Source organism: Aythya ferina, assembly GCF_964211825.1.
Source record: "Aythya ferina genome assembly, chromosome: 1".
In the NCBI taxonomy this organism is placed as follows: Eukaryota; Metazoa; Chordata; class Aves; order Anseriformes; family Anatidae; genus Aythya; species Aythya ferina.
Window position 1 is genome coordinate 120,567,465 of NC_140296.1, and position 24,404 is coordinate 120,591,868.

At 49.2% G+C, this 24,404-nt stretch overlaps 1 protein-coding gene and 1 long non-coding RNA gene across 4 annotated transcripts in view; both read right to left on the reverse strand.

Annotated features, from left to right (window-relative positions):
• LSAMP (limbic system associated membrane protein) overlaps positions 1-24,404 on the reverse strand; it is an 879,058-nt gene that overhangs the window by 157,776 nt on the left and 696,878 nt on the right. The gene's annotated exons all lie outside the window — the stretch shown is intronic.
• LOC311440758 lies at positions 12,646-15,401 on the reverse strand. The gene is made up of 2 exons (XR_014695560.1): positions 14,991-15,401; positions 12,646-14,616 (listed from the first exon to the last, which is right to left on the reverse strand). It is a non-coding gene; the product is annotated as an uncharacterized lncRNA (long non-coding RNA).

A 24,404-nucleotide genomic window follows, 5' to 3' on the forward strand; every position in this document is an offset into this window, starting at 1 on the left:
GCAACAGTGGGAAATAGGAAGAAAAAAGCCTAATGTAGACAAAGCCTTTGAGGAGCTTAACCCCTCTTCCCCTTTTCCATCTCTCTCCCACTTGAAAGCAGAGAACAGCTTCTGAGCAAGACACACGCTCTCATTTCCATATCTGAGGCCGGTCCTGAAATACCATAGCGAAATAATGCTCTGGGAGAGAGAGGAGACCACGGAGCAGGTTCCCTTTGAGAGATTCTGCCGCTTCTCTTCTTTAATTCCATCCAAAGCCAACTTCTGCTGAACGCTGAGCACATCTGGATGGGCGCAGCCCATCTCCGGCACCGCGTTACCAGCACGACACAGGGAAATTGGAGAGAATTCAGAGGCAAGCAACAACAAAATCCATCAAGGGCTGGAAAGGGATCAGCATCTAAGGGAAGCTTAAAAACATTAAATATGTATAACTTGACTAAGAGAGGACTTAAAAGGGACGCGTTGACAAGCTGTACCTCTTTGGAAGCTGAAAGCACCGAGGGAGGAGAGGAATTACTGAGCATGATGTGTAGGGGGCAAAAAAAAGAAGAGAAATAAGTCTCTTCGAACTCGAGGAAGAACTTTTTGCCACCTACGAGTGCTAGCCTCATGAAGAGTCTGCAGGAAAAGCAAGGACGCTTATTTTGGACATTTAAAGCAAAGCTGGGCAAAGGCCTAGAGGATCCATAACTGCGTGGGAACAGCCTCACAGTGGCTGCAAAGGGACAAACTGCCACGACCTTGTCGTCTTGCTTAGGAAAAGACAACCCTTCTCCCAAGTCTCTTTCAGGCTTAGCAATGTTTTGTAGGTATTTCCACTTCACGTACTGCGAAATATTTCTCAGCAGGACTGCAGATCTCTATGCGCTGTCCTAGAGTTAACTGGTACACCTCTGGTCATGTTTGCATAAATAGTTTATTTAGGAGTCAACAGAAAGGTTAAAAACTACTGATACAAAGGCCAGAAGTGTTGTTATTTCCCCAAACCACCGGCATATGGTCGCATTCCCAAACGTGCCGCAAGGAAATTCATCAAGCACTCAAGGAGTCACGACTGAACCCTGATTTTTCAAAGCGCTCAGCGCTGAAATTAAGACCAGATTTGCAGAAGTGCTTTGGAGCCCACCGGCCCCCAGTGTAACACACAGGCACCAAACTTCCAGAACAGCATTTGGCACAGTGAGCTCCTTTACCTCGCTGCCCAAATGGGCATGCTTTTGAAAATCCCCACCCCACAGGTGTTTTATAATCATAGAAGAAAGTGCTGCAAGCTTGAGACTTGCGCGCTGTATTTATCTCGTGTGCTGAAGAACTCAACTTTAAGTGGAAATCACAGCAAAGCTTTAGCAGACAGGCAGTGCTCAGCTCCGCTTCCTTCCTGTTATTTGCAGCTTTGCTGAATTTTGCCTCTCCCTAATGCACCGCTTCTGTCCACCATCAGATCAGGCCTTTCGAAAGGAGGCAGCTGAGAAAGGCTTGCGGGGAAGGGAAAGAAGAGAAGCAGCTGGAAGGGAGAGCTCCCAAAAGCTTTGATCTGAGCTTACCTTTATCCCCCCACACAACATGCCTTGCAGAGGAGGACATGTTGATAAATAAACAAACAGCCGGGGAGAGGGGGAAGAGCGGAAAAGCAGAAATGTCAGGTATATTTGATAGAGTTTTGCCTGTTCATACGAAAGCTGGGAGCTGGCTTAAAACCTCCTGTGTGGAAAACAGACCGGGAGGAAGACATGACTCACTGAGAAAAGGTGCAGGAATAATTCCTGCAGCCGGATCTCCTTGCCATCCTGCTAATAGCACCATCTTCTGTCACCTTGCCTCGGAGACCCTTGCAGGACTTGGTCGGGCACACAGCAGCTCTGTCACTCCGTGGAGAAGTATGACCGTGCCCGTTTTACACACAGCGAGGTATCGGAGAAGGGAAGAAATGTGCTGGGTGAAGTCACGCACAGAAAGAGTTTGCAGCTGGAAACGAAGCCTGACAGACCTGACCCTCCTCACACCAAACTTTCCTTGCTGGGCACTGGTCGTGTGGGGATGTGGAGAGGTGGGGAGTGGTGGCTGCAATGCAGCCTTCACAAACCCACTGAAGTAAATGGGGATGCCTACGTTTATAGGAGATGAGGATTGGCCCTGCTTCCTTGCACCAGCCTCTAAATGAATTCGTTAAATACAGCACTTCAGTCTGCTCGGTTAAAAGCGGCTCCAGCTGGCAGGAGGTTTCAGATCCAGGGAATGTTTAAAAGATGAGGATTTGTAGCCCGCACTGAGTTTACACTTGGCTAGAGGTAGGCTCTCGTTAGCCGCGCAGGGGAGCTGCCATCACGCCCACCTGATGGGTGCCTGTGCGTCCCCGGCGTCTGTGCACGCCGGGACATTTACACGGGACCTCACAACCTTGCGGGGCCAACCCACACCAAAAGGACTCTCAGAGGCTGCTGGTTTCAGAGAGACTGAAGGTCCTGCTGTACTTCTGCCAGGCTGAGGGGTTTCTTTTTGTTTGCTCTTTTAAATCAACACTGTTTTTTTTTTTTTTTCTGGGGGTGGGGCTGCGCACTGAATTTGAATCTGCTGCAAGGTAAGCATCAGTAGTGGGGGCAGCGAGAGCTGTTTGGGATTTGCAAGATGAGAGTGAAACAGTAGTTAATTTTGACATGAAATCCTAAATAAGAGAATGTTAAAGTTATTCTTAGCTTATGAAAAAAAAAAGAAAAAGAGAAGCTGTACTGTGATCGTCTGGCATGCCCTCCTGTATTGCATAGATCTCGTGATTCCTGCAGTTTAATCCCTTATCTGCTCACTAAAACAGATGGTGTTGCAGGCTCTTTGCAGACTCTGACAAATATGACTGCACTGGGAACACTGTTCATATATCCACAGCTTGCTGTACAAGCCTCAGGATGAGAGGCACTGGCTTGAGATGAAAGTTCACATTCAAAGCGCAGTCTGCAGCACGGAGCAGACCCGATGGCTTCTCCTTCAGCATCGCTGCTGGGGTCCGTAACAAGCACAAGCCTCTTTCCTCCCACAAGCTTGGAACAGTCACAAAACCTCTTCCTACAGACCCATGTGGAGCTCGGAGCAATGTGACCCTCCAAAACCTCCGTCCTGAGCTCCCAGGCAAACCCTCTCCCTCTGGCCAGGACCGGGGTGCGTGTTGCTTTCCCTCAAGGGACAAATCCACCCCGCTGAATGAGGACACCTCCAAAAAGCTGGTAAATAAGAGATGCCTGACTCAAGTCGGTTGAGACCAGCCCCTCTCGGACTAGCAATTACCATCATTTTCAGTCTTCAAAGCTTCTGGTCAGTGCGAGGCCCAGCACTATTTGCTGGTGCTGGCCTGTTACAGGTCTCGTCTCCCCGATGCTCCCTTCTGTGTGTTTGCGTGTGTGAGATCAGCCAGCACTTGGAACGACGAGTGAGGTTAACCGAGCTACATGCATTGCTCCCCCTAGAGCAGTATAAAATGGTGATAAACCACAACTGGAACCGCGCTGCGCTAAGTGTCTGGCCAGAGGTGAGGCGCGAGGTTACCGCAGCAGCTCCGCTCTCCCATCCCCCTCCACCTGGCAGGTCCCGGGTAATAAACCACTCCTCCTCTAAACCCAAACTGCTGGGATTTGGGGAAGACAAAGATTTCAACCGCTTTTCAGAAGAGCTAAGAGCCCCAGTTGGTGTAAAAACAGACATGTAATGGGCTTGCTCTGTCCCTGAAAGTAGTTTAGCGCGGCAGGAACTCGGAGTCCTTTTATCTCTCTTCTTTATTTAACCAGAGTCGTTAAAATAAACTGATTTCCCAGCCAATTAATTATCAAATATCTGTAACAGCTTTCAAGCCCTGCCATTACTCAGTCTCAGAGGCCCCCACAGGCAATGTGAAGCTGTGCTCTCCTTACCTGCGCAACCCCACATCCTCTCCCGTGCTCAGCTGCCAGCAGAGAAGCACCCGGGGGGTGGCGGGACCCCAAAGGAGATGCAAGCAAGCAATGAGGCCAGCTGCATGCAGGACACGAGCTTTACCAACAGGGATCCCAATGGCAGATGCTGCCAGCCCCGATGAACCACAAATGCCAAGTGCCCCCGGCTCGGCTGGGCTGCAGGTAAATGCACGTGCTGCTCCTGGGCAGCTTCTGCCGATGCCGTGTTACCTACTGAAAACCTGGCCTCTGCCTCTTTGTTAACTGGAAGGTTGCACTCGCCATAGGTACATTAGCAATGCCCCTGCCATGTATTTTATAAGCAATAAACTCCACTCATATGTGGTTTCAATTAGGAGATTTCAAATGAGATTGAAGATAATGCATCCCATAATTACTCACCCTTCTCCTTTCTGGAAACTCAAGCAGAATCATTTCCAGGCCAAAATGCGGTCTCCCTTGATTGATGACGCTAATAAAATGGCTTTATTGTGATATAAATAGCCTTAAAAATGTCCTGGAGAGTCAATATCGGTGCTTGATGGCCTTATGCAAGCAAGGTCCTTATCTCACGGTGTACTAATGCTTAATGAGTTGTGCTTCTCAAAAGTTTGGCGCTGGGTTCGGGCATCGATCTGGGGAACTACAGAAGGGTAGCTCCTGAATTAGACATGCAAGGCGGGTGCTGCCTAAACACCTTTCCTCCTCCCCGCGTTCCCTATTAATAATCTCTTCGCTCCCCAGCTTGCCTGGTGTCAGCTCAAACGCGAGCGCCGGCTGAGCCCAGCAGGAGCCATGGGAACGCACTGCTCCAGCCTCCCTGTGCTGGAAGGTTACCAGCCGCTGCTGCGGCGACTGGAAAAAATGAAATTTCTTCAGGGCTGCGCAGGCTCCGAGCTGCTCTCAGCCTTTAGAGATGGATGTGGCCACGTCCTGGGCAAAGGGCATCAGCCTGGCTGCTCTGGAGCACGTCCATGGCCTCCATCGAGCAGACAAGGCGTCTTCGTTGCCCCCTTGATGGGAAGAGGATGGGTAAAGAGTTTCCTCCAAAGAGGGGAGAAAACCTATGGAGACTCATGAGAGAAAAAGCTCAGGGCATTCTTCCCTTTTAAGAGCTGCAGTGAGTCTCACAAAGCCAAAAGGCTGTTTGTAAGGTTTCCTTTACAGCAGGATGTCCTGAAAACACGCAGCCTCCCCAGCGGGACCACCACCTTCTGTGTTCACAATCACGAGATGCTATCGGCGAGCCTTGGCCATTTAGCCGTGATTCCCAGCGCGTCTCCCTCGGCTCAGATCTGGGTGCTAAGGAGCTTTGTGGGGAGTGACAGAACCACATCCACCTGTCAGAAAGCGCTGCTATCACAGCCGCCCTGACAGTGATGTGATCAGGTCCTGACAGACGGGCAGAGACGAGAGGGATGGATGCGTGAGCAAGGGAGACGGGGAAAGTTTAAGGGAGCACGGTAGGAGTGGGGGACACGGGTGAGTGACACTGTGCTTGTGCACGTGTGACGGAGGGGACGGGGGCCACGCTCTGTCCCTCACCTTATCAGGGCTCCACGTCGCTAAAGGGAGAAGAAACAACAGTTTCCCAGCCCCATCACACTCCCCTCGCTCCCCCATCCCCACCACCCAGCCTCGGTGTATCTGAGAGCAATTTTCCTCTCTGTAATAAAGCCCTTGCGGGTGCGTAGGCGGCGGTGCGTGTGTGCATATGTCGTCTGCGAGAGTGCGCAGGAGCCGGGGTCTGCCGAGAGGAGAAGGTGGCTCTGAGCACACGACAGAGGGGGAACGGGGATGAGACTGCGCGAGCGTGCCTGTGAGGACACGAGGGAGACGGCGCTCTGCAGAGAAACCAGACAGTCGGGGTGAAAATGAGAAGGTACGTGGTATGCGTATGAGACAGGGTGTGTGTGTCAGCGAGGAAGAAAGAGAAAGGTCTTATTCGCAGCCTTCCTCTACGTGTTTGATGAATATCGCAAGTTTTAACCAAGAAAAAATATGTATGTATTCAAATCAAACACAAAACACCCCTTTTGCCTGGAGCACTCCTGCCTTGCTTGTTTGTTCTGTTGCGAGCTGCTTGTTAGAGGAACACAGGAAACAAGCAGAGGGGAAAAAAAATATCAGGCTGACATATTTAAACACAGGCAGCTATCAAGGCAGCAACAGCGAGAAGGGAAAAGCAGGTGGGATAGCTGGAGAGCTGCTGTGCATATGCTCGGAGAGGTGCCTGTAAAGTTTCTGAAGTCCATCCCTCAGGTAGATTATGAGCACGTTTAGCATACATAAACTGAGTTGATTCAGCACTACCTGCATGGAAACACACTCAAAAGCCTCTTCCTCAGAGCCATTTTGCAGCAAGGAGCCTAAAGACAGCGCAAGCAACTCTGGTGTCCTGGCTCCATCCCCTGCAAAGCCCTCTACGCTGAGAGCAGACATCCCCGGTTGTCAACATGTGAAGGGAGGGACAAAAGGACTCGAGCTGGATTTGTTAACAGCAAGAAAAATAGCAACAACAGATTGAGTCCAAACCTCCAGGGGCTAAAGGCTTTGCTAGGACTCCAGGTCAGGCAAACACGGGTACAGAGACAAGGATGGCTTTGAAAATATTTTCCCTTGTTCTGTTATGCTTTGTTCCTGCTGGTAAATGTAAACACCTTTATGTGCTTTAAGGCTCTTCCATACCACCGTAATCCACAGGCTTGTGGTGCCCACAGGGAAACCCACCAGTGCCCACAACCAGTCAGCCTTGCTAAGTAGCTTGTGATGCCACAGGCAGTGCCTGGCAAGGGCAGGGGTGTGCCAAGAACTGACCATAGGGGCGGCGAAGCCACCGGTCTGGAGACTTCATGTTTAGGAGACCCAGGAAAAGGGTCAGAGGTGTGAGGCTGTCCTGGAGGCAGCGTGCCCAAGCATCACCCAGAGCACCACAAGTCATGGAAAGACTTTTGGATAAAGGTTTCCTATCCTTCCCTTTGTAACGTCAGAGAAAATGGCTGATTTACAGCTTGAAAGCAGAGCGCTCAAGGCACCAAGGCAGGAGAAACACTGGCTGGATGGTGAGGTTACAGAGCTGCTGCAGGAGAAGGGGAATAAATGAAAGAGCAACGCACAGGGCTTGAGCTTGGGTGCAGCCCTTCCACCATCACCCCACCAGCGTATAACCAGACCAATACCATCTTTTTTTGGCCACCAAAATTAAAGATTGAAGCAACCACAGGCACCATGCAGTGCATGGGGTCCCCTCCGGACTGGGGTCCCCGGGGTGCTCCCACATCCTCGCTAATAACAGCGATTATTGCACGCAGAAAAAATTACCCTGAAACTTTACAAATCCTTCTGCAGTGTTTGACTCCCTGACCTCCGGAGGCGGTGTGGATTTCACAGCCTGACTACCTGCTGCGTGAAAAAGTGTCTCCTTTCATGTGGTCTAAATTAAGCCACCATTAGCATCTCCAAGTGACCTCTTGTTCTAGTATTACAGCAGGACAGAGAAAGGAGGGGACCGATGGGTTTCCGCTGCACCCTTCATTAGTGTAAATAACTCAATTACAAGCCTTCAGCGTGCCCGCTGCCTGCGATCTCCCTTCGGAGCGGGCCAGCAGCGAGCGCAGGCAATGTGCGCGCAGGGACAGCAGAGGGCACGTCGCCAGAGAGGAGAAGGGAGAGCTACGGGAGGGAAATGGCGCTGGTACATTTTCGAGAGCTTGCAAACGGTAGAAATGAAAAAAAAAAAAAAAAAGGAAAAAAAAAAAAAAAGCCCTGTTCAGTCCAACTGACTGCCTCCTTGTAGGTAAACCTCACAAGATTACTAGCCATGCTTCACGGCCCTCTGGTAATTCTACGCGCTGTCTTAAATGAGGGTGTAGCCAGTGTTCAAGATAATGTCATTTTTTATAACATATTCCCTATTGTTTTCCTGTCCCTTAAAGGCAACCAAGCATCCTCTACGCTTTTGGAAGTGATGCTACCCACTGAAGAAGCTTTTATCGAGTTACTCACCATGACTCCCAATCTCTTCCCTCCAAGGAGCCCGGGAGCTCAGCGCTCATCACCACCGCACAGCTGATGTGGAGACTATTTTTGCAGCCTCCATTACCATACGCTGGTCCGCGCTAGAGCTCATCTGTCATCCCATGGCCTTGTCCCCACGGTGCCTGTGGGCCCTGCTGACTCATGGAGGCAGCAGCCCCTGCTTACCTTTCTCGGCACAGCAGGGGGAAGGCGAGGGGCACAAAGGAGCCAGCCCTCAGGAGGAGATCTGGGAGAAGCCAGGATGAGCCCCTGCAGAAATCTGGCTGCCTCTCCCAGGGCAGGCCATCCCTCAGCATCTCCTATGGCTTTTGGCAACCCTGATGCATCTCTCGCTGGTCAAGCCAAGGTGGGGTCCTCGCTGAGGTACCGACACCTCCACGGGACCTGCTGACTCCCACTGTTAACTTATCTCCCTGGGAAGGAGCGGCTATTCTTTGCTTCTTAGCGCTCAACTGGTTTTTAATCCATGACAAGACCTTGCCCCTTCTCCCATGGCTATTTATTTCCCTTCATAATTTTGTGTGAAAGGCCTTATCAAAGGCTTTATGAAAATCAAAGTACATTATGTCTGCTGGGGATCACCTTTATCTCTTATTTTATTAAACTTAAAAAAATAAAAACTTGCGGCTCAGAAAGGCACAGTTTTACTCCCCAGAAGCCATACTGGATTGACCCTGTCATGTTACGCTTATCCTACTGTTGTACTCGTCTGTCTTTAATTAGCTTCACAATCAGTTTGGCTGGAGCTGAAAGAGAGCTCATAGATCTGTAATTCCCAGGATGTCTTTTGATTATTAAAAAAAAATAATAAAAAAAAATAACAATAGCAGTTAGCACACCTGCAGCACACCCTCATAAGACCTCGAAGCCCAAAGCCAGCCGCTGGTCCTCACGGCTGGCGGGGGTGTCTGCTGATCTGCATCATACCGGCTGAAAGCGGTGAGGTTTCAGCATTTTCCCCCCGAATCCGGCCCTGCTATTAGCAGCTCTGCTCTCGTTAGAGAGCTGCTGTTTATAAGGATCCGTCAGACACCGCTGTCAGTATATTTCATGCATTATTTACTTCAGAGCCCTGAGACTAATGCTACCCCAGTCCCAGTGATTTACTGCATTTGAGTTTCTCAAGCTGATCCATAACTTTGGGTAATAATAACAATAACAAAATACTTTGTATGCATATATCATCCCCGTCAGCAAAAACCCGCACAGAGACGAGCCGATGATGCCAGCAGAGCTGCTGCTGCGAGGTACCAAAGCGTCGGCCATTTGCAGGCCTCCTCCCACGGACACATCCCCGCACCCCGACTTCAGGGTACTCCCCTTAGTGCACACAGACCCCTCACAGTGTGGGTCTGCACCCAGGGGGTTGCCAAAGCAGGTTTGGTGAGCCCCAAGGTGAGGACAGCCTCAGGAGGCTCCCAAGTGAGCCCGTATCAACCCACAGACAGGATCCCCCTGCCTTAAGGAATTACAATTCCCAGTGGGAAGCTCAGTGCCTGGCTTGGGGACTCTGCAAGCAGCTTGATGCCAGCTCCTAGTGCTTCTTCACAACCAGCCTCGAACCTGCCTGCCGCCTTGCAAGAAGCTAACACTGCAGAGGGGATGCTCATCAGCTTCTGTTTCAGCTTTTCCATTGCATCTCCCACCTGTGGCTCCCCCCGTCCTGCTCCTAGCACCACACCACCACAGCCCCCTCACCACTGCTTCTCGCTCCCCACGGCTTCCTTCTCATTTACACCTCACCTACCGCTTCATCTGACCCCTGCTAGTTCAGAAGTTCATTAAAAGGCGTTTGACAAGCTCTAGTAAGTGCCCACACTCTGCCACGCAGCTGGCGAGCCTCCCCGATCCCCTTCCACATCATGCTTCTACATCCTCTTTGCACGCAGAGGCAGGGATGACCTCCAGGCTGAGCCCAGGGCTTTTAAGGATTGTTTTTTTTTTTTTTTTTTTTTTTTTTTTTTTTCTGGTTTGTTTGCTTTCATTTATTTTTGCTCTTCAGCCCCTCTCTCACTGATGCCTTTGTCCTCCAGAGTTTTCCTGCTACCCTGTCTGAGGGCAGAAGCCTGGAGGGGGGCACCCCTGACGAGGAGCCGAGCACCCCTGCCCTTGGCCCAGTGATGCTGGCAGGTCCCCAGCACTCACGCCTCCATGCCTGGCTGCTGCCTGCGGCCTCGGGGAAGGGAGTGCTGCATCCTGGCAAGCTCCTCGCACGCTGCAGGCCGTATAATAATCATATTAATAAAAGCCACTGAGAAACACCCAGGCTCTGTAGCGCGGAGGCCGACTCCTCCCGCTGCGCTGACACGAAATCTCTGAGATCAATGAGAGCTGCGAGGCTGTGCTCCTCCCTTTGCCTTTCACACCTCTCCCCTGCAAAAACAGCTCAGTTTTTGGGGCTTAACCCCTAAAAGTAACCTTCCTGACAGCCTGCACGTGCTCACAGTGAGAGGGTGAGAGATGGAGGCCTGCGGAGCGGCCCCGGCCCCACCAGGCCGCTCTGAAGCAGGGGCACCCAAAATCCCACCCGGAGAGCCAGGACTGCAGCACAGAGCCCTAAATCAGGAGCCAGGCTCTCCCTCACAGGCACCAACACAAGCTGCTGGCAACAGCCGTCATTTATGGTGTCAATAAATCGCCTCTCCAAATCATGCCCAGATGTGCAATTTAGGGCCCAGTCACCTTGCCTTTTTATTCTCGCCTGCAAAGTGCTCTGCTCTCCTACGGCACTCCCTGCCTAGTAAATCATGCCGAGATGCATTAAAAGCACCCATTATTGTTATTAATTACTATTATCGCATTAGCAGATTTTACTGCTCCCCTCATCTCTCTAACAGCCCAGGCTGGCTGAGCTGGGGACAGGGCCCTGCCTTCAGCACTACCCCCCCAAGGGCATATTTCCATGGGGACCAAAAAGCGAGGTGAGGCAGGCCAGGGGAGGAAAGAAGGCTCCCCGGGTTTTCTGTGGGCTTGATAATGTCAAAACACTTGCGTGCAGTGGGCTGGGCAGCCCAGGGCATGTTTATCATGCTGTCCTGATACTCAGCAAACACATTTCTACTCTCAGCGCTGAAACTGCCTGAAATGTCAACTCAGGAAGGCCAAAACATCCCTCGGCCTCTCTTTTTTTTTTTTTCTTGCCGTTTCTCTGCCTTGTTTATTTAACCTGCATCCTCTTCAAGGCAGAAGGTGCCTCATACTGCTTTCGTACCTCAGGGACTTGGGACAGCCTCTGGCTTTCTGCACTGTAAGTCACGCTGACAGTGGCGTCACTATGTTCTCTGCTTCTTCTCCACATTAAGACCAGAAAGACGGGTGCACCTGATCATCAGATGGGACAGAACAAACCCCCATCAACTTCAGGAATGAAACCTAATTCAGGCAAGTGGCTGACTCACCAGAGGGCAGGGCTGCCGTTCAATGGAGCTGGAGAAAATGGGTGGCAGGAACCTCATGAAGTTCAGCAAGGACAAATGCAAAGTCTTCCACCTGTTGAAATGACCCCATGCAACACTAGGGGATGAGGACTAACTGGCTGGGGAGCAGCTCTGCAGAAAAAGACCAGAGATTCCCACTGAAAAAAAGCTGAATATCAGTCTGCAGCATGCCCTTGCAGCAGGGAAGGCTAAATGCATAGTTGGCTGCAATAATGAGAGTGTAGCCAGCAGGCCAAAGTAAATGATTATTCCCCTCTAATCAGCACTTCTGAGGCTGCATCTAGAGCAGTTTTGGGCTCCCAAAATGTTTGGTTGGACATAAAGAAAAATATTTTCATAATGAGGGTAGATCAGCACTGGAAAGGTGCCAAGGCAGGTTGATTTCCAAAATTCCTGGGAGATTTCCAAAATTTGATGCAGACAGGTCCTGAGCAACCTCATCTAACACTGAAGATAGCCTCACTTTGAGCAAGGAGTTGGATGAGAGACCACCAAAGCCCCCTTCCTTTCAATTCCCTTCAATTATTCTATGATTTCAAAGAGGAAGTTGTTCCTTATTCTGTCTGGGACAGCAGTGCTTTGAAAGCTGAAATTTGAACACCTCAACGAGACACTCACCCACACCAGCCCTTGAAAGCCTCTGGGAACAGCTCTGCCATCTGCCAGCACCCAGTGTGCAGGGGGACAACGCAGAGCCCTAGCAGAACTGGCTCCTTCCTCCCTGGTGCTTGCCTCCTCCACAACCCGATCTCACCAAGGGAGCTGCTGTAAATAGGCTGCACGCTCCATCTGTTTGCTCCACCAAGGGATTTCTATGCACCTCTGAGGGCATGTGGTGTTCCCAAACTGTGGAGGGATCCTCCCCGAACACACAGGGGGAATTTTCCTGGGGAGGAACCGGGATGGGTGCATAGAAATGGTGGTGGGAGTACCCACACCCAAACACGAAGAGGCCCCTGCCACAGCTGTTGTTAGCACTGAGAGGAAGCCCCTTCTGGGTAAGATCACAGCAGCAATGTGACACGATTTGGTTCGGAAAGTGAGACCCTACTGCCACCAGAATGGGATTGGCAAGTAGGTCAGGCTGCAATTATCCACTCTGAATTTAGACCTGACTCCTGGGATAACAATCTGGGATTTAAAACACAATCAAAGAGATCTTTAATAGCTGAGAGAGGCAAGAATGTTCATTTTACATCTCCTCCAAAACACAGCTGTCCGTTCTTTCTTCCTTCAAGTCATCACTCTCCTTTTATTCCCTTTCTCTTCCATTCACAAACCTGAACTCCTCCTTCCTCCCTAATTTCCTCCGTACTGTCCCCTCTTCCAGCTGACTTCCGCAAGCCGCTTCCTCATCGCCTTATCTGCTGCCAACTTGCTGGCAGTGCCCTCGCATCTCAGCAGCGCCCGATCATGAAGCTGCTCGCGGTGCTCATCAGATTAAGGAGGGCCACTCGACGGGAGCTGGGCCGGCACTCTCCCCTGGCTGCAGGAGGGACATGTGGCCGGGCTCCGTAATGTGATCAACAACATACGAAGTGTGGAGTGTCGGCCATATGCTGTAGTAATTCCTTTATAGGCAACGTACTCGGCAGAGCAAACAGCCACGGCAGAGCAAACAGCACGATGCAGGGTGCTGATAAAAGTGCAGGCTCACGGAGGGCTTGTACATGGGCACCCACGCTTCAGTGATAGACAGCAGAGGAGGAGGAAAGCAAAGTTTGCTCTTGGAAGAGATTTACAATCGCCTCTGGTTAGGTCAGCCTTCAGAAGTGTACATTTCTTAAAGAAGAAGAGCAATAGGGACATGCAGTTGACCCTCCAGAATCCCCGAACACCCGCACACCATGACATTTCAAGGGCTCCTCAAAGCTCCCAGGCCCGTGCCCACATTTTGGCACAGGTGCGATGAGTGACAGCTACCTCTGCTGCTATTGGCTTGTGGATGACTGGCAGGGACCCAAAATTCTCCCGAGTCACCTTCCCCAGCAAATTCAGCAAGCCAAGGACCAGAATAAGCACTTGATGTAGCTGGGATTTCTCTGGTGACAGCAGGCAAGGAGAGGAAAATTGAGATTCTAGGCAGACTTCTTAAACTGGACTAGCTCCAGTTCTGCTTGGAAGTGAAGGGTATTAGGGTACATCTTCTGTGCTGCAGGAAATAGAGGAGTCAGCACTTTCATCCAGATGCTCAGACCCCTGGGCCAGGCAGAGAGGAGACAGCTGCTCCGCTTCATACTTGGGCTGGCACAGAGAATGAGCAAGGTGGAGAAATCCCTTGCTGAAGAACAAGCGAGGAAGGAGAGTAAGATGTGTCATATGAAAGAGAAAAGTAGAGACTGAGTGACTAATGGCACTGCAGCTTAGTTGTCTCATGTGAGAGACTTAAATTGCCCAAAGTGGGCGGAAAGTCACTTTAACCTCTCAATATGGCGAATAAGCCTATTGTTGAGAGAAAAAAAATGCAATCGTGTTGAAGGAGTGATGAAAACGAGACTGTTGCAAAGCTGACTGTACCAAGTTGGAGCCTTCTGGTGAATGGTAGTTGAGGGTCTCCCTACTAGCTGATATACCAGGTGGGGACTGAGGACCCCAGAGCTGAAAAGCACCCATCAACGTTGCTTGAATGCCTTGCTTGAATGATTGAAAGAAACTCATGTCCTCTGTGGAGAAGACACAGGATTGAAAGCCCTAATGAGGTCCTTAGCCAGCTCTAGAAAAGGTAATTCTAGAAAACAGAGGATACAGAGCCCACCTGGGAAGGTTTTCTTTGACCAGAGCTTTCCATGTCCTTAGGAAAGCCACACCATCAAGCAAGGAGGGAGAATGGACGTGGCAGGTTCTCACAGAACCAAGAAAACAGGAGCGGGAAGGACAGCAGGATACCAACTAACGCAATCCCCAACTCCACACCAGAATCCACATTCCCCTTCCACTACGTGGCCCAATACGTGAAGAGCTGACGTGCTCACTTCACGAGGCCTGGGGGTAGGTGGTGCTGCTGCAGCAGTGGGTGATTTTATCGAGGTGTCACAGACTGCACGAGACCATCCTGATAATATAAAAAAGAGAAACTGTTTCAAGGAAAGATGTGTTTGAGTTTTAAAATGCTTTTGTGCCTTCGCATTTTATGTGCTGGTAAGGATTCTGTGGTGAGGTGGCAAATAGATAAAGTTGTTGACAACAAAGCCTTCGGCTCAAAATTAAAGTTAATTCCATAGCTGTAAAAAAAAAGAAAAAAATGAAAAATAAAAAGATGGCAGGTTAATTGTGATAACATCATTAAATTCTTACCCAGTACTCAAAGCACATCATAGTTATTTAGAGGCAAGTGATCTGGGGAATCAGAAATGCAATTGATTACGGCATTTCACCTCTTGGGGTCTGTTTTGCAATGAGACACAAATAAACTAAGTTTGGCAGTCAGAAATATTCTCTGACAAAATATTCTCCTACATCCCCAAGCTGATTAAAGGAACGATCTGGAAGAGTGGGGTCAGTGGGTAGGCACACAGTTAAAGCAATAGATAAGATGAGAGAAGACAGTGCTCGAGTGTATGTAGTCAATATCCTGGAGCTAATAAAAGTTCCTTACCGCAAATAGTTTCCTCTGCACAGATTTTCACATCAAATCTCAGCAGCCAGCGCTTATCTTTGGCCACTTGTTAGATTAGGTCCTATAGCAGCACGCAGTATGCAGAGTCTTGCATCTAATTCTCCACGAGGACCCAGACAGATTCCCCACAGCTCAAAGAAGGCAAGAGAGGGCAGGGAAAGATTTCTCCAGACAGATGTTCCCACCTTTCACACAGCTCTCGGGGAGAGGCAACAAGATTTCTGGTGCAGAAGAGGTGCTGAAACCCCTGTGCTGTCTGGTCAACGTACAGGTTCGACCCTTGTCAGCAGCCCTATTAGTTTTGCCAGGATATACCTTAATGGGATCTGTCCCCAGGAAAGACGAGGAAGAGGAAATATTTTATGTAGTTGCAGCCTTTGACTCCCTCATGCAGTCTGGGGACATAAGCAGCCCTCCCAAGGTGCACCCGTACTCATATAACAACTTGCTCCTGACAATAGATTTCACCAGTGACTGCATCGAGGTCCAATTAACTGGTAATGAGAACCGGCTGCCAGCGCAGGAGGCACTAAATTCTTTCTTAACATCATTAAACATGTAACGAATTGACGTTGCACCAAGCATCAAGTTGGCGTTTGTCCCCGTACCCGCTCCTGCCATTCAGACCCTGCCCAGCAGCAGCAGAGGGGCTGCTGTTGACAACCAGTACCACGAGTAGGACATTTCTCCTGTGTGAATGCCCTGTATGCCTCTTCCTGGCTTCTACCATGTTGATGCTTCCAGCCTGGTTGAGATGTCACAAAAAGGGAAGGGGGCACGGAGCCAAACGCTGAGATTTAGAGACTTGCCAGTCGCTAGGGCTCACGCTGCCTGAGCTCGACAGAGGTACTCCTTGGTTTGGTGGAGCACCTACACCTTGCTCAACAGGCAATGCCTGACATCCCTTCCTTCCCCTGTCATTGGGACTGGCATCCCTAAAGAGGTCCTCACTGTGCTAGACTTTGCATGTATGGGAAGAGCTATCCCTACCGCAAGCAAATAATGGGATGGGAAATAAAAAAGTAGGAGGCTTATTTGAGGCAAAAGCCATCTCCAATATAGAAAAGGAAGGCTGGGCAGAGCTGGAGTGGTACTCAAAAGATCTGAAGATGCCACTTCTAAAACCCTACGACGGGCAGGGAAATTTGAGCACAGACAATGTGTGGGAGATGGAAAAGCAGGCTTTGAGTGTGGTCCCTGCCCACAGAACACAATGCCAGACTCCATTGTGGGTCTTTAATACCTAGAGCCAAGAATAGAGCCCTTGGTAACCCATCCACAGACCTACCAAACGAACTACACCTACGCCACGCTTCCCTCTGCCTTTCCATTGCCCTGCCCGTCCCCTGGGGGGCCAAAAACTCCTTGCCAGCAAGCCTCAGAGGGGCTGCCTGCAAGCGCCCCGGCAGAACGCAGCGAGAACAGCGCAAGATAGCCAATATGCTGGCTCTACTGCTGCGTCCCCCCCTTGTTTTAAATCAATAGTTTATGACATGTACAAGGGGAAACTGTAAATTTAATTTTGTCCCCTGCAGTGCAATTCGTATCTTGTTTGCCGGTAAGATAATGAATGTGTTTGCCCTCCAGACCCCCTGCCCAGTAGAGCAATTTAAGGATAAAGGGAGAGAAAATAGCAAAGTACAATTAGGGAGGTCGATTAATGCTGGATTAATCAGAGGCTCAGCTAAAGATAGCTTTACAACAGTTACGCAGAGGGGGCAAGGGAGAGAGGGAGACAACAAGCCTGCAGAAGGAATCAAGAATCAGATCATTTTTCTCAGCATTACAAACCTTACAGACGACTTGAAGGTGCAGGCTGCTCGCCAAACGAGTGGTAGAGCCTTGCACCAGCTGCAAGGACCACAGATGCCTTGCCCTAGAGCACGAACCCAAGCTGCCCCAAACCCTGGAGGTACACGAGTTAGACCTTGCTGGAGCTCGTAGGCTTATGTGCTCCTGCCAAAGCCACCTGAGAACGTCGCTGTAGCAGTCGGAGTGAGCAGGAGCTTGGCATTGCTAAGGAAAGCTTGCAGAATATGCAAATGGGAACAAAGCAGTGCAGGCAGGGAATGTGACAGCACGCTGAAGCTAAGGGGAGCACCAAGGAGCACCTAAGGGCTGGGAGCCCAGGGATAGGGTTTCTTGCACCAGGGTGCACATAGAAAACAAGCTAGAGAGGTGGGCGAGGAAACCAGCTCTGAGTGCGTGCTCCCTGCTGCACAACAGAAACGAGACTTAATGCATTCTTGGGAACAGACAGGCTTTGCCAAAGAAACGGGACTCCATTGCCAATTTGTTTTTCCAGCTGGCATAACCAGCAAAACTCCAAATGAGTTTGGCTAGGTAGATAGGGCAAAAAGGAAAAAGAAAAATAATGTTTTTGGCCAGATTCTAGTGTCAAACTTTGTGGATAGGTCTTAGCTTTACATAAAGCCGAAGCAAAAAAGAAGCCCCAAAGAAAAAAAAAAAAAAGCCACTCCAGTAACCTGCAAACACAAGATCCAAATGCCAAGGGATTTGGATCTGTAAAGACACCGACCAGAGCTTTTCGCTGATGGCTCTTCACTTTGTGGTTACGAAGGAGCTGCTAATACAGTGAATCTAGCAGGACTTCAGTGCTTCTGCTATTGGAGTTAAGACCAAGGAGTGCAAAAAAGTATGGTAATAAAAAAAAATTCAATCACACTCTCAGCTCTCCGACAAGGCGTAGGTGAAGGGCTGAGGACAGCCTTGCCGGTTTTGAATTGATCTGCCCCTCTCCAATTTAAAGCAGTTTCTCTCCTGCTCTAGCTACCTCTCTAAAACACTCTCCCACGTTCAGCTTCAGAGGCAGCTCCCTATGGATAGGCATTTTGAGATGGATACAGTGTGATCTTTACCAATTGCTGTAAATTGGCTCTGAGGGCACCTTTACATGTCAGTTCTGTCTATTTTCTCTACAAACAGAGAGACGGGGATGGAGAGGATGGAGGAAAAGGCCTTCGCAAATAAAACAAACAATAGGAAAATGGAAAGCCAAGTCGCAGCAGAGTCGCTCGTTCAGACCTGAAGCCAGGGCTCCTCATCCCAGCACCATAAACAATCTCCCTGACATCAATTACGGATGCTGATCAGACACGCATGCAGGGAGCTGCGCTCATACACAAACGTGCAGTTTACACCATTTGGGAACGACCTGTTTGCAACACTCCCCCCAGATCATAACTGACAGCTAACAAGCTGGGGGGAGGCAACACATAATTGAGCGTGCAAAAGACACGGGCACCGCTCGGTTTTGCTTCCACATAAGCTAGCAGTGGGCAAAGCAGCTCAGGTTCGCCCCCCTCGCCCTTCCATTCATGCTGGGAGGGAAGATCCAGCTCCAGAGGGAAGATCCAGATCCAGCTCCTGGTGCAGTGGTAGTGTTGGCATCAGGGACAGGAGCAATGAAGAGAAGGCCCCAAGTCCTGTATGTGATAACAGTGCACCCAGAGCATACCTTATTACTGCAATAAGCAGAGATACCTTACTAATGGCTGTCTGCATGAAGAAATTTAATAGTATAATGCCTCTGCTGACCTTGCACCACACGCTGATGCCTTATTCCTTTGTCCAGCCGAGGAACTATTCGGCTGTGTATTTACGGTGCCATCACTAAGCTATCAGCATCGCCTGAACAGGCAGCTTCTGCTCTGTCCCTCACATTAAGCATGACTACGTGGAAAAGATTTGGGGGGAGCATAATTTTTCTCTCCTGCATATATTACTAAGTGGGAAAAGCCAACTCTTTTTTTTTTTTTTTTCCCCTCCACTGTCCTCCATCTGTCCGTCCAGCTCCTGTCCTTCCTGCACCCACCTTCCTCTGTCCTTACACTGCAATCATATTTTGTAGAGTTTTGTCCTTCCAGGGCAATCTGTTTCCTGCCCCTTTCGAGAACGAGCCTAACACACTGATTAAACACTTTTTGGTCTTCACAGTCCCATACTTTCCAGCACTGACAGTTTAATTTCCAGTCTCAAGTTTTTCTGATTCAAAAAATGCCAGATTGTGCATTGTCATGGCTAAAATCAAATTGTTCCCATTTATTTCCCAGAGCTGGACAGCTGTCTGAAGACTTTTTTTTTTTATTAAGACCCAAAAGATTATTTCCTAGTATCTGAGGTTGCAGTCTGTAAGTACACTTGACATCAACAGATTCTCCAGAAGTAGCCATTAAAAAAAGTAAAAATAATAGTGTGTGTGTTTTTTTTTTGTTTGTTTTGTTTTTTTTTTTAAATATTTCTTTCCTGTCAAGGAGTATTCAAAATTGCTTCCAAATGTAGCCACTTCACATATGATTGATACACGGGCACTTCTAAGGCAGAACACAGCCATCAGGCGAACAGCACGTAATTACCAAGATAATTACTAGCGGTGATTCAGGTAAAGAACCCACCGTACCAGAAAGAAGACACAACCCGAGTATTACCAAAAGACAAACATTACTCCGACATCTTCATCCTTTCTGGAAGGTTTCTGAGATCTTCTAACAACTGCAGTTGGCTAGGGCTCCTACCTTACTTCCCTTTTGGAGGATCACAAGGTATCTGCTGGTACCGGTGAACAAAGCCCTAAAAGAAAATGCTCCTGAGTTGTTAGCAGTTTCCACAAGAAAAGAGCTGGGTCTGAGCGGCGGTGATTCATGCTCTCATGGCACTTGCTACTTGGGAGCGTTTGACAACTCGCTGGGTGTCAGTAAAAATTTGCGAACTGCCAAGGTGTCATGCTTTGTAACGTGAAGGCTGATTCACAGCAGACAGCACCTATTTGTTATTCACAGGACCGGCCAAGAAAATTAAAATAAATTAATTTTGTTTTGTGCAAAAATTCTGAAGTTTTGGAATTTGTTCCAACGCTTTATTGCAGTCTTTAAAACTTTTTCTTTGGCAAGAAAGAGCCATTCCTGAGCAGGTGACAGCCTTGAGTTGCTTGGTATATGCAAGATCCAGGTACAAGTCCCTGCCTGATTTCCCTGCAATGGTTTGGACAGGGTTTTCTGCATCCAAGACAAGATCCCTACCTGTTTAGTTATTGGCCATTTTGACCATTTCTCTCTCTCACCTTTTGAACAGAATTTGCACGCTAAGCCTGAAAAGCTGAACATCACTGCACGTAGAAACACACATTTCTGTGAAATGTTTCTATTTTAATATATTGGTATTTCAGATGGAAAAAGAAACCTCGACAACTTAATTTAAAAAACAACAACAAAAACAACTGACCAATATTTTACTCAGCTGGTTGAGAAAGCCAGTAATTACCACAATATTCAGTTAACCAATAGAAGAGTGCAAATACCAAGCAAGTAGTGATTCATTGAGGCAAACATTTTGCAAAGAACAGCTGGAGGTCTAAAAATGACTCTTTTTAGTGAGCACTTATCAAGCACTAAAACACTGGAAGAAAAATCTGAAGCCGTTTATAAACAAATTGCTTATCGCACAGCAGCAATGCTCTAAGGTCCCGCTACTTTTCTGCCATCCTTATCCTCTCCGCTATCAAATCCGTGTGGAAACTCCTGCTGTAAGGAGCTGCAACTGCAAGAACAGCAGAACCCAGTCCTGACAAATAGTATTTGTAACTAATACTTCAGCTTTCTTTAACGCCGGGCTAGGGGGTTAGCAGGACACGGTGACACTGCTGAACCAACCCACGAACTGCCCTCGCTGCGGTGATCGAGTCTCAGAAGTAGCGCTGCTCCCCCGGAGCCTGGCGTAACAAATGTTCCCAATATTTGAAGAGAAAGAGACAAAGTGGGGCACGCTAAAACGGAGCCACCAGCAAGCCCACGGGCACGGGCCGAGGTATTTTATCATCCTGCCGAGAGCAGGCGATTACCCCCATCCCCACTCCCGAAGCCGTGACTTCTCACTTTGGGAGCGTGTACTAAAATGCCATAACCCCTCCGAACAAGCCTCCACTCTGTCAGAGATGCCAGGCAGTGTTCGTAGCACTTTGCACCTGGGTTGTATAAAGTGATACTAGCGAAGTGCAGCAACAGCGGACAATTATTAAAGCTTGTGCAGTACGCTGGAAAAAACACGAAATGTTCTTACTGTACTAGGAGGTTACTGCAGGGTACCAAAGCCAAGGCTGTGTTCAGCCCCGCTGCTACCTGCGCGCAATAAACTCTGCTGTCTGTTATTTCATCCCTGCTGAAGGGACTCAGGTCCTGTGTTATCTAAAGCTAGCAGATCTTGATTCTCGAAGGAAACAAGGGTATGTCCTCAGAGCACGATGAGATGGCCTAAGAGAAACTCCTGGTTCTCTGTGATGACTGGGTAGGAAGCCAGGGCCAGGTTAAATCTTCACTGATTAAGCCTGTCCGGGCTGCCCAAGGCCCCGGGTCACACAAAATGCTTGGGAGAGCACAGAAATGATCCCAGATATCCCAGGTGGCAGACTAGCACTACACTCACCTCCCTCAAGAACATCTCAGGGATGTTGCTTCTGTACCACGAGGCACAAATCAGGTTTGGGAGTCATCACCTGCTCTCCAAGCCTCATTTCAAAAACTGTTTTGGATGCTCAGTCTTCTCCATACGGTTTGAGCGAGGCAATAGCCCAGTGACCAAGAAGCCAAACCACCCCCAGGGCACCACGCAGGCAGGAGCTGTTCTCCAGAGGCACCTCGACAGAGAAGAATGACAGCGGGCTAAACCCTGGATGGCTGAGACGCCAGCACCTGTGTGAAGGCTGCCTGGTGGCTCGGAGGAGATCCCCTGAGAGCATGAGCAGGAGGAAACCACACTCAGGTCCAGAAGGAGAAGGAAACACCACTGAAGGTGATAATCAGAGGTTAATGAGCAAATCTGATTTGTGCCTCTTTCTGTGGGTTCAGGGCATTTTCGGCACCAAAGGCAAGAACAAGCAGCTCATCTTTTCCTCCGCCGGAGTGAGCTGGGATGGGAGCTGCATGACCTCTGTGAGCGGCTCACAGCACTGTGCGTCTCCGCAGGTGGCTTTGCAGAAGGGTGACAACGAGGACATCAGAACCACCTCTCTCTGCAGCTGCTGTCACGCACACGGGGACCTGCAGGAACAGCTCATTTTAATAGCTGCAGGTTAATATTTGTCATATCCCCCCTCGACTCGCCTGCGATCACTGCAAAGGCAAATGCAGCAGCAGGTCCCCAGGGGTGGGGGACCATCCTGAGTGCATGCAGATGGGTTGTATTCTGATCCTTACCCCACCAAAATGCTGCAGTGAAGCACAGGTTAACCTTGTTTACTCGTGGGCATAAGTTCTGCAAATGTACTTTCCCTCGAATATCAGCACACAACAGCTGATGCTGCAGCCCAGATGGGAAGAGGAAGGAGGATGGGGAACAGACAGTCGGAGCTCCAGAACATGCTAATGCTGAGAGCGACGCACAACCACAGGACAAAACTGGGGGTTGCAAAACGGTACCCACAACACTTTGCTCTGCAACTTTGCTTTTAAACGCTGTACTTTTGGAGGTCGCCCTAACCTCATTAAGTCCCTGTTTCTGGCTAAGGCAACAGCTGCACGATACGTGTGGGTCTGGGGAAGGTTGAAACCAACCAACAAGCCCTGATTTTGTTTCTCTAGCCATGTCTGAGCTGACCATGGGGAGACTCGCGCTGGTGTGAGCTTGGACAATTGCTAGGAAATGAGATTTTGTGGTTTGATGTGGTTTGTGAGGTGCTGCAGCCAGCGTGGTCGGGAATGTGAGATTTGCTGTTAACGCCCAGCATGCCAAAGAGGTACGATGGGCTGGAAAAGACAACGCATGGTGGGGAGCCACAGGGAGCTGCACTCAATCGTTTGGTTCTGGCCTTCTGGGGAGAGACCTCGAGCACGTGCCTCGTCTTGAGTTCCTGCAAAATTTTGTCTCATCAGGTGATGCCTTCTGCCCAGGACAAGCAAGGAAGTACTGTAACACAGGGCTCTGTCAGGAGGTGGCTCAAGAAACCCTCTCAGCAACATCGCCCAGCAACTGAGGGGCAGTGCTGCTGAGAAAACAATGATATGGCCACAGTCGTAAGAGGCTCTGCATTAGAATGTACCGAAATTGTCCTGTCAGAAGCATACGGATGATGCACTGAAGCATCCTGGAAAAAGGAAATGGAGGGAATGGACAATTTCATGTAATCAGCTTCCTTGCAGCAGTTTCCTTCTCCTTATTTATAGTCACTCTGTGATTCACTCAGGCTGGAACTGAGAGCGCAAACACGTTTTCTTTGCTTCAGGCTCTCTTTGGACTTCGTTTGCACAGCAAAGCATCACCCGGTGCCAGAGATTTATGATATGCTCAGAGCCCAAACAAGGCTGGGTCTGAACAGCCACATATCCTCCAGTTTCACGGTGGGAAATGTGCCCCCCGTGGGTTCCCAAACAGTCCACGGCAGGTTCATTGATCCCAAACCGCAAAATGTGGAGCCACAGCTCAGTCTGCTCTGAAGAGGCACAGACACAGCAAACTTGAGTCAAGCTTCACACCTAGGAAGGGCACCTGGATGGATACAGCCTGTCATCAATAAACCCAGGCCTAGGAGCTTCTAAACCTGCACAGACTCAGAGCCAGGGCCACATCTGGTGAACATACTTTTCCACTCTCCATGCGGGGGCCATGCAGTCTGCTCTTGAAGGCTCGCAAAATTCTTGTGGACTGAAAGCTTTGCAGTTTGGGTTGTTCTTCACCTGGATGAGCTTTGCTACTACGATAACACATAAGAGCTTCAGCATGGACCATGACGTTGTTATCCTGGGGCTTGTACGAACAACTCAGCCAGAGGATGTTCCCAGAATCAGATGTTACTACCTTGCTGTCAGCTTTTAGCTTTACTCAGGGTTTCCTGTACTGCAGCCACAAGTCTCTCCTTCCTTAACCGCTCCCCACACCTACCACAGCCCACAAATGATAAATGAATATATAAGAAGATGAGTCTGTCCATCTCTTTTCTTTTTTTTTTCCTTTTTTTTTTTTTTTTTTCTTTTTCTCTTTTTTTTTTTTTTTTTTTTTTCAAAGCAGGAGAGAAAAGTAATGATCTTGTTCTGGAAGAAAATCAAAGGCTGCCGACAACAGCATGAAATGTCAGCTCTTTTAATTTCATTTATTTATTTATTTTATCCAGTTGCTTTAATCCTTGGAGTTTAAAGGCAAAGAATGAATGCAACGTGCTGGAAAATGAAGAACATGTGACAGTATCAAAGAAGTAAACCAAAGTAAAGTGCGTATGTGTGTTGGGGGAGCCTTATTAGGAGACACATTAAGGCGATCCAGCTGATAGATGAAGCCTTTTATAAACGAGGAGTAAAGTCTTCATGTCACACTCCATCTTCCCTTTTTTTTAACCGTTGTGTCTCTCTTTAGCTTCCCCCTCCTTTCCCATCAACCCCCTCCTGTCAC